Genomic DNA, 16,785 nt, shown 5'->3' on the forward strand with positions numbered 1-16,785 from the left:
ACGAGGTCTGCTCATGGGTAGACCTACACGGTAGCACTGGCACCATTTTTATCGTGCACCCCATTCCCATTGAACCCTATGAGACTCAATGGGAATGGAGAGTAATAATTACAGGCACCCGACAATGGGCAATTAGGCAATTACGGGGACCGGCGGGGCTAGAATGCCCCGGTAATTGCCCATTGCCGGGTGCCAGTAAAAAAATGACTCTGGCGGCAGCTGTGCCAGTATTTACCAGCACGTCTACTGCCTCAGTCATAACGAAACCCACTTTCTTAGTCCAATTACTACAAGGATCTTCAAAATGATTCACCTTAGACTTGGAACCTACACCATTTCAGAGCATAAATGCCCAAGTATCTGGTAAGTAATCCATGGTACAATACAGGCAATACGAATTCACCAATGTCTTCACTTCAAACGTGGAAATCTTCAACAAATGCCAACATATTGGATGTTCTGCTCCCAAAATAATACAGGGTGTGTTTTAATATATTGTTTCATATGAATTAACCCAACAATCTGCCTCTCATTCAGCAAAAACAAGCATGAAACGTTTACCTAATTAGGACTCTTGAAAAACACCAGGATGGTAAATGAAGGTCAATCAAGGACTTCAAACTATTTTGGATGTTGCCAGCAGTTTAAATCTAAAGATAGAAAATATGGGTGGGGGCGACAGATAGGGATTATCAAGGGGAACAGTGTAAAGCCATCCCTAATAATGTTCTAAAATTAAATCAATAAGTGGTACACCACAAGGCTCCAGAGAACTACATTGCCTGCCAATAGGCATTAGGAGACACGCCTGTCTCCAAAGGATGATTCTGCAAAAAAGTCTGCGAGAGGCCTACAAAATGGCTGCTTTTTAGAAGAAAACATGGCGCGACACGAGGATGTCATCATGAAACTGCGCTGTGATGTCACACCTCACCCCTGCGATAACCAGGGCTGCAGAGAATGGACAAACTTGATTTAAAGTCCAGACCAAAGGTTAATGGGTCCTGGGAGAACCATTAAACTTAATTTAAAGTCAGACCCAAAGGAGGGCATTATAATGCACACCAGATGAACCCCTTATAAACACCCCAAGTAGAGGTCCAATCATAACTCCTCATCTACTGGAGTGCTAATAGCAAAAATTCACACAACCTACTGGCAAACGTATTACATCAACGGGAGTAAGACATAGGTTAGTGGTCATACAAATAATTTTCTGCATTAAGAAAGATGTTAGGAAATAAAGATTATATTTGAAGAGCATGACACTGGGGTGATGGGTACCACATTATCAGTAACCATGCTTGGAAACGAAGGACACAGATTGCACTCTTATCTTTTGGACACATATAGACTGTGTTGTAGAACAGTGAGCAGAAATTCTATAGGTGCCGATTTTTTCAAATGTGATCACATCTTATAAGTAAGAAAAGTGCGTACCTCCTAGAGGTCATAGGTCCTCATCACGAGTTTGGCCTGAGCCCTTAAATGCAGCGGTAATGGTATTACCACTGCATGTAAGGGCTGGCCAAATCATGAGTTGGGTGGGAAATTGCATTTTTACCTCCAGCTTTTTGCTAGAGGAAAAACGGACAATTTTCAGGCCATTTTCAGTACTATTACCGCTGACGCAAGTGCTGCCAGTGATAATAGTGCTCCCCGGAATGGGGATTAACCGCCTCGCAAATTGCGCCGGTCCAAGTTGCGGTAGCGCTATTAGCATTGGCGGTATTCTGGCACTATTACTGCCGGGATACCGCCCAACTCATGATGAGGCCCATAGTCAGATAGTTACAGAGGGCCTGATCTAGAGTTAGGCAGTAGCCCTTAAATGCAGCGGTAACGCTAATACCGTCACATTTAAGAGCTGGCCTGATCACGAGTTGGAGGCTAAATGGGCTGTGTTACCTCCAGCTTTTTGTTGAAGTTTACAGTCCCATTTAGCGTCCCGTTTAAGCGCAATTAATGCCAGTGGTATTAGCGTGTGGTAATTCCGCCGAAAATGCCTCATTGGGTCCAATGGATGCAATGAGGAATGGGGATATCTCCCAACCCATGATCCGGCGCTAATAGCACCGGACCAGGTGGCTCTAAAACAATGAACATTGGGCGGTAACCCAGTGGTATTACCGCTGGGATACTGGCCAAGATCTGAAAGATGCATCAAAACAGTGGCCATGACTGTGAACAAGAGAGGTATAGATCTAAACACTGAGTACACAACATTACATATCGGAGTTGAGATAACACAGACTCATCCAACCTGGGCTCACAAACAGAGATTATAGAGACACGTTGTGCCATTCAACATTTCCGTTGAGCCCTAGGATATGGCTCTTAGTGCGTAAAAGAAGGTTTTGTTCCAAATTGAATAGATTCCGGTTTATCTTATTCTGGTTGTTGCCCTTAACCTTTTTCAGAATAACTCAATATGGGTGTGTGATTTACTGATGCTGCCTGTTCAATCCTGTTTTTTTATGCAACTCCGGTGTTCGATAAACCTGGTTTTACATTTCTGGTTAGTCTTGCCTAAACAATCCAGGCCACAGGGACATGTGATAATTTAAATTAATTACATTCTCAGTGTTGCAGTTGGTGTGGTCCCGGGTACTCCAAGGTTTATCCAACCCAATGTCAACAGTAAGTGATTTGGAGGTAAGAGGGCACATCACAAAAGACCCACATGGATGGTGACCAACCACTGGGGCCATCCCCCATAGGGTGGTTTGTTTGCTACCACGTGGCTTAGTTTTGGTAATGTCGTTCCTGAAAGGCTAGAGCCCAGCACCTGATCCACCCACTATAACACGAGTAAACACGAGCTAGAGATTCTTTGCAATTTGTCCAACAATTCTGATATAGTAGTGAGGCAGGCAGACAAAGGGGATGGGATTGTGATCCTGAATACCATTGCTTATGTGAGGAATGCAACAACTTATTGTCAGATAGGCACAACTACCACAGACTCATTAAAGATCTGTGTCAAGTACTCACCATAATGATTAGCAAGAAAGTGAACAGGGCTATGGAAATGAAAATGATTAGCAAACAAGGGGCCGAGTTTCTAGTGAGGGAGGATGGCAGAATTCCAGTCTTTCACATCCTCACCAAAATGCACAAGAGGTTGATCAATCGCCAGGGGAGACCCATTGTTTCCAGTATTAACTCGCTCTTGGAACCACTCTCTAAATATGTTGCCAGGTACCTCGGCCATTTTGTGTTGAAAATGAAAAGCTATATACAAGGCACAAAAGGGACAATAAACAAGATTGGAGGCCTACCTTTTGATACTACCAAAAACCTCTTCATATGTCTTGATGTACAGTCCCTATATATGCAAATACCACAGCAAGCCACTTTGCAAGTTATTGAAGAGACTCTATTGGAACAAGAGGATGGCCACTCTGTGAGCAATGGCTTCCTCATGTGGTGCACTGACACTGCTCTGACCAACAACTTCTTCCAGTTTCAAGGACAGTCATTCCTACAAACTGAAGGTACGGCCATGGGGGCGGCAATGACGCCTAGCCTAGAAAACCTCTATGTTGAGATGTTAAGGAGATTACTATCTATTCTGAAATCAATCCGTACAAACACCAAATGATTAATGCATTTTTTGTGCTATGGCAAATGACAGATATTACTGTGCATGAGTTTGTCGACTGGCTCAATGGTCAACATCGATATTTGAAATTCTACGCCACCATGAGTAATCAAGAAGTCAGCTATCTAGACATTAGTATAAATCATCAGGATGGCACCCTTCTTATCAAACCCTATACCAAATGTATGGACAGGAATGCTGTCCTCCATTACGGCAGCCACCACGCTAAGCATTTGAAAGACAATCTGCCTTTCGGGAAATTCCTTAGGTTGAAAAGGAATAGCAGCACCAAGAAAGCCTTTGAAATAGCAGCAGGTCATTTTGCATTGAAACTGAGTGCTCGGGGATATCCATCTAAACTAGTTTAAAGCTCTGCCAAACAAGCCTACCATAACAATATGGTTACCCTTTTAGAGCATTAGCCCATGAAGAAAACAGATGACTGTTTGGTATTTGTTAGCCAATTCACCCAACCAGTCCTACAAGATCAAACAAATCATCCAATAGAGTTGAAAGAATTCCTTTAGCAAATCGGCTTCTAGACCTATCGTAGCCTTCAAAAGGAGCATGAACATTCGAAACGGCATTATCAGGAACAATATTACCAAAAGAAAAGCAGGTGGTAGAGAACAAACCACCCTATGGGGGATGGCCCCAGTGGTTGGTCACCATCCGTGTGGGTCTTGTGTGATGTGCTTTTCTATCTCCAAATCACTTATTGTTGACATTGGGTTGGATAAACCCTGGAGTACCTGGACACACACCAACTGCTACAATGAGAATGTAAATTATATGATCACGTGTCCCTGTGGCCTGCATTATATAGGCAAGACTATCCGGAAATGTAAAACCAGGCTCATCAAACACCGGAGCGGCATGAAAGGTTTAAGGGAAACTGCTAGAATGAGATAAACCGTAAATGATTACATTTGGAACAAAACCTTATTTTTCATACTAAGTGCCATATTCTAGGGCTCAGCGAGAATGCCGACTGGCAAAACCCGTCTCTATTATCTCTCTGAGCCCGGTTTGGATGAGTCTGTGTTATCTCAACTCTGATATGTAATGTTGTGTACTCAGTGTCTAGATCTATAACTGTTAAGTTCACAGTCATGGCCACTGTTTTGATGCATCTTTCAGACTCTGTAACTTACTGGCTACGGGCCTCATTACGAGTTTGGAGGTATTTCACAGGTAAATCCTCTAATATACCACCCAACGAATTTACAGTTACCACCACTTGGTCCTGTGGATCTACCATGGGTTTACAAGTGGTGGTAGGTGGTGTAAATACCCATTTTCTGGAGTCCATAGGACTCCATTATGGATTTCTGGCAGAATTACCACTGGTGGAATTACAAGTGATAATTCAACTGATGTATTTGAGGAATAGTGGAGGAATCACCCCCAGCATCATGCTGGAGGTACATCCTCCACTTTTCATCCAGAAATCTGCAGAATTACCACTCATTATTACACCAGTGGTAATTCTACTAAAGCTTGTAATTTGGTGGTGTGGGAAAAAATGGAGGTAAAGGAATTACCTCCACTTTTTTCCCACACCGCCAAACTCATAATGAGACCCTATGACCTCTAGGAGGTACGCTCTTTTCTTACTTATAAGATGTGTTCACATAAAAAAGAATCGGCACCTGAAGAATTTCTACTGTTCTACAACACTACATGTGTGTCCAAAAGATACTGCAAGCAATCTGTGTCCTGTGTTTCCCAGCATGGTTACTGGTAATTTGGCACCCTTCACCCCAGTTTCATGTTCGTCCAATATAACCTTAATTTCATAACATCTTCCTTTATGCAGAACATTCTTCTTACCGGTTGACATAAGATAGTGTCTATCTGTTTTGTTTTTAGCTAAAAACGTTTTTGCCACTTTGATTGAATCTGAAGGAAAATACGCCTTCTTTACTTCTTTGTGCCTGAGGAATGTCCTGTATTTTTTACATCAGAAGGACAGAAACATGTTGGGCAACGTTTGAACACAGATTAGTGTATTAATATTTAACTGTGTTTCCTGTCCCAAGAATGTCTGCATTAGTTACTTTCTTAGGCTACGTATGATTATTGTTTTCACATGGAATTGCCTGTGATTTTTGACGTACAGACTCTAACATGTACTAGATTTTAATTTTGTATATTTGACACATTGAAATTTTTTGTATAATGTTGATATATGTTGAACAAGTCCTCATTACAAGTATGGCGGTAAGGCAACAACTGCGCCGGTATCGCTACCGGCACCGTTGCTACCATACCGCCATACTAGGAGTTCTGCTCGCGGTTGCCCTTGCAGCTACCAGGTGTGACTTGGTGGCCGTACCGGCACCCACGAGCAGACCATGATGATAGCACCGGTACCGTTATTAACGGTACCGGTGCTACCACCCTCACCATTCCCATTGAGCCCTATGGGAATGGGGATGTACCGGGCCCGGCACCCGCGAAAGGGCAATTACTGAGTCAGGCTGGGCTGGAATGGCCTGGTAATTGCCCATTTTCGGGTGGCGGACCCGAGTTTGTTAAAACTGCAAGGCTACCTCCAACCTCGTAATGAGGCAATGTCTGTGCTCTATGATTTGCAACAGAGGTAGTCTGCAGGTCTAGAGACTTGTGACACGTCTTTCCTTTAAAAGTCATGATTTCTATTTAAAACAATATATCCTCATGATGAAATCATACATTAACGACACAATTCACATTGTTCATATTGTGACGGGCATGCAGTTTGACCATAAAGACATTTGCTTATTCGTTTAGATGTGTAATCTCTCTGTATGAGGGTCCCTCTTAATAATTCCCGATCATCTAGAGATAAAGCACCATGAGTTGGGGAGGGCCAAGAAAGACTTTATGGAATGATGTACTTTCATTAATTTAATAGAGAAATTCTTCCAATATTACTTACAAATCGAGGGCACATCAATGCGCTATACGGTTGCCCCTAATGTAGCTAACCTTTACTTGGGGTTCTTTGAGATGCCATATGTATACCCTATGGACAACATCTACAACCATCTACCAACATCTGATCCCCCGCTTCTCATGCTCCTTTTAGTCTTATGCTGTTGACAGCCAAATTGGTTTCAGTCCTGATGGTGACCCATGCCCGGTCCCTAGCCAGATTGTGACCTGTTTCTTATCTACTGTCCCGGGGAACTGTTTCTTTCTCACTCCTTGATCCATACTCCACTGGCTCCATGCGTTTTTCAAGGCATTGGTTTTTCTGTTTTATTGGGTACATGAGTGTATCTTGCAGATACTCTTGTTTTTGAGGTATTGTTTGTTTGTTTTACGTGGGTACGTGTGTGTACCTTTCACTTTTCCTCGGGCAGTTAAGTGATCTGAATGTGACATGGCTGAGAAGATCAGTTTTCCTCCCCCTGCCCTTTTCAACTTATGGCACCACAAAGTGACTGTGTCTCACCGAAGCGTACCTTCTAAATCACCTACAAATAAATACATATAGATAAACCAATGCATTAGCGAGTCGTTTAGCGCATTTTCGTTTTTCAGCTGATGGGGCTGAGGACGTGGATTCTGTGAGTTTGAATCTCCATTGAAAGGCTAGCTTTTTACATATCAGGAAAACGTTTGTGGTGCCTGAGTCGTGCCACTCATCTGCAGGGATCCTACTAGGTTACACCGGATGCTTCTGGTGTTAGATCAAGCGGTTTACATATCAGAAAAATGTGTGTGGTGCCTGAGTCGCACCACTCATCTGCGGGGATCCTACTAGGTTACACACCAGAGGCTTCTGGTGTTAGATCAAGCGATTTACGTGTCAGGAAAACGTGTGTGGTGCCTGAGTCGTGCCACTCATCTTCAGGGATCCTACTAGGTTACACCGGAGGCTTCTGGTGTTAGATCAAGCGGTTTACATATCAGAAAAATGTGTGTGGTGCCTGAGTCGCGTCACTCATCTGCGGGGATCCTACTAGGTTACACCGGGGCTTCCGGTGTTGGATCAAGTGGTTGCTTGTCTTATGGATAGGGAAGTGAGGGGCAGTCGTACTGACTTCGGCAGCAGAATTCCTTCTGTGGAAGTGCCTGCTGCAGAGACCATGAAAAGGTCAGCGGAGCCCTCGGTAAAAATGCCAGTAGCGTAACATTACATCACTGTGTGCTTCTATATGGTCCTCTAAGCACCAGAGCAGTGGTTGGCGCAAGTACTGGACGAACGCGAACACTAACCCTGCATGCCAGGCCGCGCCAGTGCCAGTAATGTGAATATCACCAGCATAAGACATAACACCCATGCCGGCACTTTTAGGGTTAAGAAAAAGTGTTATTCATGGAAAGCAGCTGGACAAATACTGCCCACATTAGCAGAGTCGCCCCTATTCACGAGAAGACAATGAGCAGAGACCAAAGCGCCTTCTCTTCTTTGCTTTGGTCGCATTTTAATGATGTAATTACAGTCTATTAAGATAAGGATATGAGAGCGAAGCACGCAGACAAAGGACCTGTGCAAACAGTTCGCGCATTGTCTTCCGAGCGCTGACAGAATGTGGGCAAATAGAGGACCTGTCTCCAGCCTGGGCAGTGTGTCATACTGCCAAGGAGCAGGTGTGCGCATCACGCAGGGAGGGGACACGGACAGTGGGAGGGGCCAGCTCTGTGTTACTGCGTGAGTAAATTGGCCGTTATGTGAGAGAACAGAGCACCTCACTGTGTGAGAAAAGAGGCACACTGAAACAAGGTGGCGACTGCGCGAGGGTCGGGAGTATTATGAGGGTGGGGAGTATTATGAGGGTGGGGAGTGTTATGAGGGTGGGGAGTGTTGTGCGAGAAGGGAGTTTTGTGTGAGTAAAGTGGACACTGTGAGACAAATAGAGACTGTGTGCAGGGACGAGCATTGTGTAACGGGACACTTTGTGAAAAAAGGGGTTATTTTAAAAAACATTTTTAACCAAATGTCTTTATTGGAATTTGTATAACATACAGAAAATAAATAGCCATATCATATTGTAACAAATAAACATCTTTTACACAATATAACAGTATACTTACACACATTTTACAGGCAGCATATAGAGCAGGAAAGAAATAGAGAAAAGGGAGAGATAGAGATAGCTACAGGAAGAGAAAGGAAATAGCAAATAGTGTGAGAGAGAAGAAGGAAAGGAGAGAGGAGAGGATAAAATACAAAAACCATCAAATACATTAGAAATGATTCAGATAGACAATTCATTGAAGGCATTCTATATGAGAGGGATTATAGTGAGAGTTAAAAGAGCACTTTGGGAGCACAATGCAATTCTATGCTGGGTGACAGGAGCAGTCTGTGTGGGGTCACTACCGGTAATAATCATTACACCAAATTCAACTTTTCCTCGTCACAGGCCTAACACATGATCCGTTCTGGCATTCAGAGACAGCTTTTTAAGCTAATAGCTTTCAGCCATCTATTGCCTATTAAAGTCAGACCTCTCCCTCGCTGGAGGTATCAGTAGGACTACCCTTCTCCCAGCATCTTCCTGTATGCCTACCATACTGACATTAGTTACAAAGGCTGGTCTAATATGGAGGAAAGGAGGTGTCTTGGGAGGATAGCTCAGGGGCAACGTGCTCACCTTGGAAGCAAGACAACAAAGAGCAACACAGGTTGGATCCCCGCGTCCGCGCTTAGAAACCTCTGGGTATTAAGTGCGTTATCAATAACCTATCATATAATATCAAGGGCCTGTGATGGTGCAGAGTAGGAATGTTCAACAAAGATTACTGGTTAGCAATCAAGACTTTACCCGTGCCCCTCTTCCTCGTGCCAGTCCAACCACGCGGATACATAGCAAGGAGCAGACTTTGCATATGAAGAGACAAACCCAGGAAATGAAATATCACCACTATTTTAATCGTTAAAAACAAAATTAATCAGCTGAAATGAGGACTGCAGAAGCTTGTAAAGGAGGAAACACCAGCGCTGTAATGATAAATACATGTGCAACAGGGATGTCCAGGCGGCGGCTCTACATATTCTGTCAATGGTAGGCCCTCTGAGGTAAGCCAAAGAAGCTGTCATACCCCTAGCAGAGATGTCCCTGAGGAGGGGAGCCTGTTGTTCCTTATAAACTGAGAATAGTTTCACACATCCGATGCACACAGGTAATGGATGAAGTTGCAAAGAGCTGCTATTCTATCAAGCTCAATGCGGAACGACTTGCCTACACCTCAGGGGTGCACAGGAGAGTCTAGGGGAGAAGGATCTGGTGCCAAGGTCTGGAGTATGAGCTCCTGGGACAGTTACACTTGAATTAGAGGCAATCTTTGTTAAGAACAGCGGAAATGGAGGAAGAACCGACCCTTCTAAGATATGGCTCCAAACTCAGGAGGGTGCCTAATTCGCCCAGGCAATGTGCAGACATGGTTGCGACCAAAGGGTTTAAAGGACGTGAACTTCATAATAACCTCTGAGAGAGGTTCAGATGGAGGGAGAGGAAGCACCCTGAGAACCAGGGGGGGAGGGGTCACAGGCTGGTACAACATTGTCACAGTTGGCACAAGACTCAAACAGATCCTGAAAAGGAGATTCAAGGGTTTTTATTAAAATGAAGCGAGGCCTAGTGCCGTGCCTCATTCTCTCATCTTGAAGTGGCCCTCCTCGCTAACTCAGGCAGCAGCAACCCCAGGTTAGTGCTGCTGAATAGTAACCCCTGCTGTCTAAGAGTTACATTCCACTAAAGCTGGTAACCTAAGTGCCAGCTGTTTGAACTTCATTAGGGACTTTCTAGCTGTCCCCACTGTTAGGAAAGATTTCCCTTTTAGGAACTTTCCCTCCATATTCTATGGACCCCCAAACAGTTTTCTTTTATTTTTGTACCTGTCCTGGCTGTTTTACATGGAAGCGCCTTTTGCTCATTTGTTATGGGGAAACTGATCAGTCCTTCAGACTATTTTTGCCTTTTCTCTTTTACCTTTTATTTTTTGGTAACTTTTTAACATTGCACACAGCATCTTACAACGCAGTGTAGTGGGGATACCGTTGTGTCACCTTAGTCTTTTACACTTGGGATTTTTTGGTTACTTTTGTATGTGCCTAAAGGCAATCTAGTAGCAGTGATTACATTTTTACAATTTTTGCCTTATTTCTAGTGTGCACATTCACGTTTACCGAGTACGGCTACTGAATGTGGCTAGTGCCCCAAATGGCCATGCCATGAGGTTTTCCCTTGTTCTTTGGGCATATTATACTTTGGCCTTCCTCCTGCTAATCAAGGTCAGGAAATCCCATATAAGGTCATGCACTTGACCAGGAAAGCTGCTGCGGGTGCTTGGTCCAGGAAGAGATTGGGATTATCTGGTCCCATTCCACATCCCTGGTGCCTGGGAATTTTGGTGAGTGGCATGAGTGAAACCCACAGTGGTTCCTGATGGGAACACTGCTGGCTGTTAGGATGGTGCAGATCCTTACCATTGGTGGGCTTGGAATTGCTTCCAGGTAGGATTTTGGATAAGTGTTAAAGTATATTTCACATAATACCGCCTGATAACGAACATTGGCCTAAGCGCATGCGCATCGCACTGAAAATCTCATTTACATGAACCTGAATAAGGCTGACTATGCCGCCATTTTAGAATCATTCACCATTTTGTTTAACTCCTCTCTTTGCCTCATGTTAAACTTTGTGTTTTCAGCTGCAGCAGGCAATAATGAACTTTGCACTGTGTCAACGCAGATAAACATGTTGTGGCTGCTGAGAGTGGATTGTTTGTCCCGAACTAAGAAACCTTGGAGCTAAACTAGAGTTGAACTGAACAGTAATTTAGATGTTGTCTGTACCAATAGTGTCAGCCTCGTGCAAACAGTAAACAGAATGGGGAATAGCTAAAACCGTGCAGAAATCTTTGTGATCCTTCCTTGAAACTGGGCTTGAAAACAAATGTTACCATTGTGCTATGTGTGCAGAAAAACATGACTAGTGTTTGAGGAATACATTGATTCTGTATTAGTTATGTGAACTGGCTACGAACCCTTAATTAATATGTAACTCGAAGATGGGCTGGACGATGTAACCGGGATTGTGGCCAGGTGTATATAAACCCGTGACTTTGTAATGTCCAGCGCTCTCCCCTTCACGGTGTCTGCTGGTACACACTGCGAGGTGCTGAGAGCCAGATAGCTATCTGTCCACTAAAACTGTACATGTAGTTTTGAACTTGTGACTGGCGTATTTCATCTTTGGTGGTACTAAGCCTCGATATTTCTTTTGGTCCTACATAAGATGAGAACTCCTGCAGATCATCATTGGAGCCAATTACTCTCTGTAGAAGAGCAGATGATTGAAGATTTGTGGACAACTCCTGAAGAGGCCCAGAATGCCTTCATGCATTTGGCCTGGTGAAGCCCTGCTGCACTACCTGATATGTGAAGGCCCTGAGCGGTGCTTCAACCCTTGGACTGGTGGGACCAACCATCCATCCATCTTGACGTGTTCTTGATGACCCATCCATCATGAGCCTTTGGAAATGTCCCAGGACCACCTGGTGGAGACCATCTCTCCAGTGGACTACCTCGCTAGAACCATTGCCATTCTGCGTTTTCTGCAGGAACTTCAGTAGTCGCCAGCTGCATCGGTGTCATCTGCATTTCTTCATCGCCAAGGGTTGCCCTTTACACCTGGAACCAACCAGAAGAATCTGGGCACCTCTCACTGGAACCAACAGCTGGAAAAATGACCTCCAGCGACCCCCACAGCCGACATAGTCCTATGGGAAAATCAGAGTCGAGGGGGTAAGTAAACGCAAAGCATTTGTCCCCCGCTGTACTCCTTAGAATAAATCTTATAATAAACTTTGATTAATTCATTCCGTCTCTTTTTGATAATCACGTCTAAAAGCCACTGTATCTGAAAGATAAGAATACAGTGTTACTTACCAGTAACTTTGTTAAATATCTCTTTCGCCAACACATTAACTCTTCCTACATCAAACCCTTTACCTAAGAAGAAGCTTTGTGACTTTTCAGCGCAAGCCCCACTCATCATAGGGATTGGATTTATAAAGTTAGGGTATATTTCTTGTGACTTGGTTCCAGCCTACTGCATCACTACTTACCTTCTTTTTGTTGAATAAGTTATTGAATACATTTCTAAGAACCTAAAGATGACAGTATGTATAGTATGTATGTGTATAATTGAGTGTTGTGCTTGTTTCATTTCCTAGTGTGTGTTTTGGGCCTAGAATAAATATAGTATTTTTGTACTATAAATTGAATGATTGTGTGCTTCACTGTGTGGATGCATTGTGGACCCCTGCGCGCACTCACACTCTCCTGTGAATAGCCTTGACTGCTGTCCATGCTTAACTTGATTGGGCTTTGCTAATGAAAATGAGCGTCCCACAAAAACAATATTTAACACTCCCCAATGAGAGTCAATAATGGACACACCCCTAGAGGGAATGAGACCAAGACAAAGTGCGGGTGAGGCTAAAAGGTTCTTTATCTAAACCAAAATAGGGCAAGCAAAGAACTCTGCGTAGCTCAGAGAGCGCTCTGACAACAACTGGAAATTCATCACATTATATTACAAAACTACGTCGCTTATGACGTAGGAGCTAGGGATTTCATGAATAGTGGTGATTGGGCAGGGGCGGTGGTGCATTATGGAATCCATGCTGGTGGTGCTTGCTGGTTGGTGGGACGTCACTTGGTGTCGAGTTGAGGCGTGTTGGTCAGCTGGGCCCGCCGAGGTGGAGAATGCGGTCACGAGGCATCCAGGTTGATACATTGTGACCTATGCTAAACTTCTGCACTTTTGCCCTTGTGGCCACGCATACTCATTCAGTAATCTTTCTAGTTTATTCTGCCCTATAAAGAATAAAGGTTGTTAATCTAACATCACACAGAGAGGAGCATATAACTCTAACTACTCATAATACATCACTATGAACACGCTGCATGATAAAGAGGAGGATAGTGAGAAGCTCTGGTGCTCGGTCAGGGGCCACATGTCTGGGATACCTTCAACAATCAGCTCTGTTAGATCTAAAAGGGTATGTTTATGGTTTGTTAGTACAAGAGTAAATACATGGCTTGCTTGGTCAGTCGAGGCTGGGGGGGCTAGGTCATGGAGCACGTAGATGGCACATCAAAAGGAGACGGGATGCGAGGGGCTGGTTGTCCGTAATTCTTTATCAAAGCAGGTTTATGGGCGCATCACATAATACAGGGTGGGGAGGGAAAGGCGAAATGGCCAAGAGGTTGATCTGTTTTGCTCTAACGTTCATGGAGCAGCGGCCTTCAGTTGTCCACCCAGCCTGAGCAGGGCAGAGGGTGGGGGCCGATTATACAGTTCAGCAAGGTACGGGGGAAAAAGGCCCTGGCGCTTCTGCTTCATTTGTGTTATGGGGGTGCATGCACGTCCTATGAACGAGGGGTAGGAGGAGCCAGCACAAGTACACATACATAAAGAATTATATAAAAGTATCACCACACATCTAAATGTATATATATATATAATATATATATATATATATATATATATATATATATATATATATATATATATATATATATATATATATATATATATATATATATATATATATATATATATATATATATATATATATATATTTATATATTTAGTCCATATATCTTTTACCAGGAGTACTGTGCCTGTATCATAACACTTATGAACACAAGGTCTTGTTTTAACTTCACATGATTGAAACTCCATATTAGAACGCAAGACACACGTGAGAAAAGTTTACATTCAGTAAATGAGGCAGGGGCTGGTTAGTGTGCTGGTGATCGACAAGACTTTGCTTACAATACACAATACATAGTTCAATGCACATAGCTCGAGGGGGCTACTCATCGGGAAATTCTGTTATAAAAGTGGGCATCTAGTACATTCAGTGCAGATGCACTTTGAACCATATCTTTCTGACAAACTTGGTTAGATATACATTGAGTTTCTATCTAGTTTTCACTTGTTTGTGCATTGAACAGTACCCAGTGATTAATAACAAAAGGATTAACCTGCATATTGTATAGATCCATGTGCACCCTGGGTGGGTGTGAGTCGTCACGTTTAAATACGTACAATTGGTCTGAGCTACAGAGATGAATCACAATGGCACACAGGCTCAGCATTCTCATCTGACACTTCAAAGTGGGTTACAGGATTAGGGAGGTTCGACACAACTTATATTATGGATGCCGCGGTCATTAAAGGGACAGGGCATATTTGATAGAGACAGAGTTGTTTTTCTCAGACCCCAGTCTTTGCTCTGGTCATGGGTAGGTCAATGATGTACTGCGGAAGGTGGAAGATACAATGCTTGTACTGAGGCTGCTTTGCGCCTAGTCTCCCGTGAGAACGCATCTTCAGCCTGTCTGCCAAGGGGAGGAGGGTGTGGGAGGCGCTGGGCTCACTGTGCACGATCAGCAAGTGGGGAGAGCTGGAGCCCTGCAGAATGCATGTCTTTATGAGGCCTACTCTGCTGGTTCTAAAATGGAGTCTAGTAGTAATTCAACATGGAGTCGGTAACATGCATCAGGTTGGGCCGTGTAGCTCCATGTGTCGACCTGCAGCCATCCCGCATCCCGGGCCCAGGTGTATAGATGGCTGTTGGGCGAGGCATAGGCCGCACGCACGCTGGGTAGAAATGGAGGGGAGGGGGTCCTAAAGACCTTTCCTCCCATACACTAACCTCGCAGAGTTTCCTGTTCACTATAACTAGGGTGGCATCCTAAGATCTGTCCACCAGGACAGATTCTAGAAATACATCTTAAACACAATCCAATGGTTAGTGTCCTTAGCAGAAATGGGACAGTGCCTTGCAATCACTCTGTGGGATTTATGCTTCACTAACATGCCCACTCACATCCTTCTCCTGTGTACTCTTGCTACTTCAACTCTCCTCCTTAATTCTCCCTCAAATGTTCTATTCCCTCGATGTTTCAGACATCCTTGGCCTTGCCTCCAGTGTTACATGTTAACACTCCTTCCTCTATATACCTTATTTTCCCTCCGACTACTGTTCGTCCCTCTAAACCACTACTGCTCTCTCCAGACAGACCACCATTCCTCCTCCAGTCTACCATTCCTCCCTCCAAACCACTGCCCCTGTCCTCCAAACCACTGCCCCTGTCCTCCAAACCACTGCCAAACCTCTGCTTGCTTTACTTTGGTAATTTGCATAGCCCCGCCAACCATTCTAAAATGACACAAAGCACTGTTAGCCCGCAACACTGAGGGCAACTTCATGAAAATCACAACTAGTGTACAGTTCACTTTGACTTACCTTTTGTAATAGTTTATATTAGTGTGTTTGCAGGGGTACAGTTAGCTGACAGCTCCTGAGTTTACACTGATTTGCCATCGCTTGGACAGGTGGGCACTTCATATTGGTCATATGCAGTTAAAGGTATGCACTGAACGGTGCTCTTGAGTTACCCTTTAGCCTCTCTGATAGAAATTGCGGAAGAGATGATGCAATGATGTAGCAGGAAGTGGAGTACAGCTCCGGTGGACCGGAAATAATCATCAGGAGGAAGTGCTGGGATTGCATTGCAGTGCCTTCTAATCTTGCTCTGAGGTTTTGTGTGCAATATAAATGGCTGTACGCACATATTGAATCATCATTCATTTATATTTAGTAATAGAGCAAAAACAATTAACCACCTTGTAAACAATTGGCTAGACTGTTCCCCAATACACCCTTAGCCTTTTTTTGAAAACTCAGCTTTCACTAACGATTGTGACTGCAATTCCCCTGACACTCACATTGCTTCTTTTTCTAGAGTCTTCTTCTTGATGAGGTGATCTGCAGAGGGACACTTTTGGGTTGCCAGCGGCTTGAGAGCTAAAAGCGCGCAAAACCCTTGCATGGGTTGGCTATAGGTAGGCCGTCATAGCAATAGAGTGGCGCATAGCACGGGGGAAACGTGCGGGTGTTGGAAGCAAGTCGACACACAGCAGCAGAGGTTCGAGTCCCAGCTCTACGCTTAAAAACCTAACTCATGTATTAAGCACTCTTGGTCCCCACACATTGGCCCCGAGCAAACGGCAAGCAATGTTCGCGTTCCCTAGAGCCACATGTTGTGTGCGAGCTGCACCTAGTTGATCACTAATGTATGACTGCGCTAAACAATGGCACAATGACAGACTCCCCTTCTCCCCCTGACACTATCAGCGTATCAAGTGTTTAGCATAACG

General features: G+C 44.1%; 1 long non-coding RNA gene across 2 annotated transcripts in view; it reads left to right on the forward strand.

The window, feature by feature from the left end:
• The window catches only part of LOC138488206 (uncharacterized), a 434,457-nt gene that overhangs the window by 265,408 nt on the left and 152,264 nt on the right, over window positions 1-16,785 (forward strand). The window contains exon 2 of one of the 2 annotated variants that reach the window (XR_011274606.1): window positions 11,842-12,350. The exons of the other annotated variant lie outside the window; for it this stretch is intronic. This is a non-coding gene — a long non-coding RNA (uncharacterized lncRNA). The remainder of the gene's footprint in view (window positions 1-11,841; window positions 12,351-16,785) is intronic. 2 annotated transcript variants of the gene reach the window in all.

The sequence above is a fragment of the Ambystoma mexicanum genome, chromosome 9 (assembly GCF_040938575.1).
Source record: "Ambystoma mexicanum isolate Mex_15411 chromosome 9, UKY_AmexF1_1, whole genome shotgun sequence".
Taxonomy (NCBI): domain Eukaryota; kingdom Metazoa; phylum Chordata; class Amphibia; order Caudata; family Ambystomatidae; genus Ambystoma; species Ambystoma mexicanum.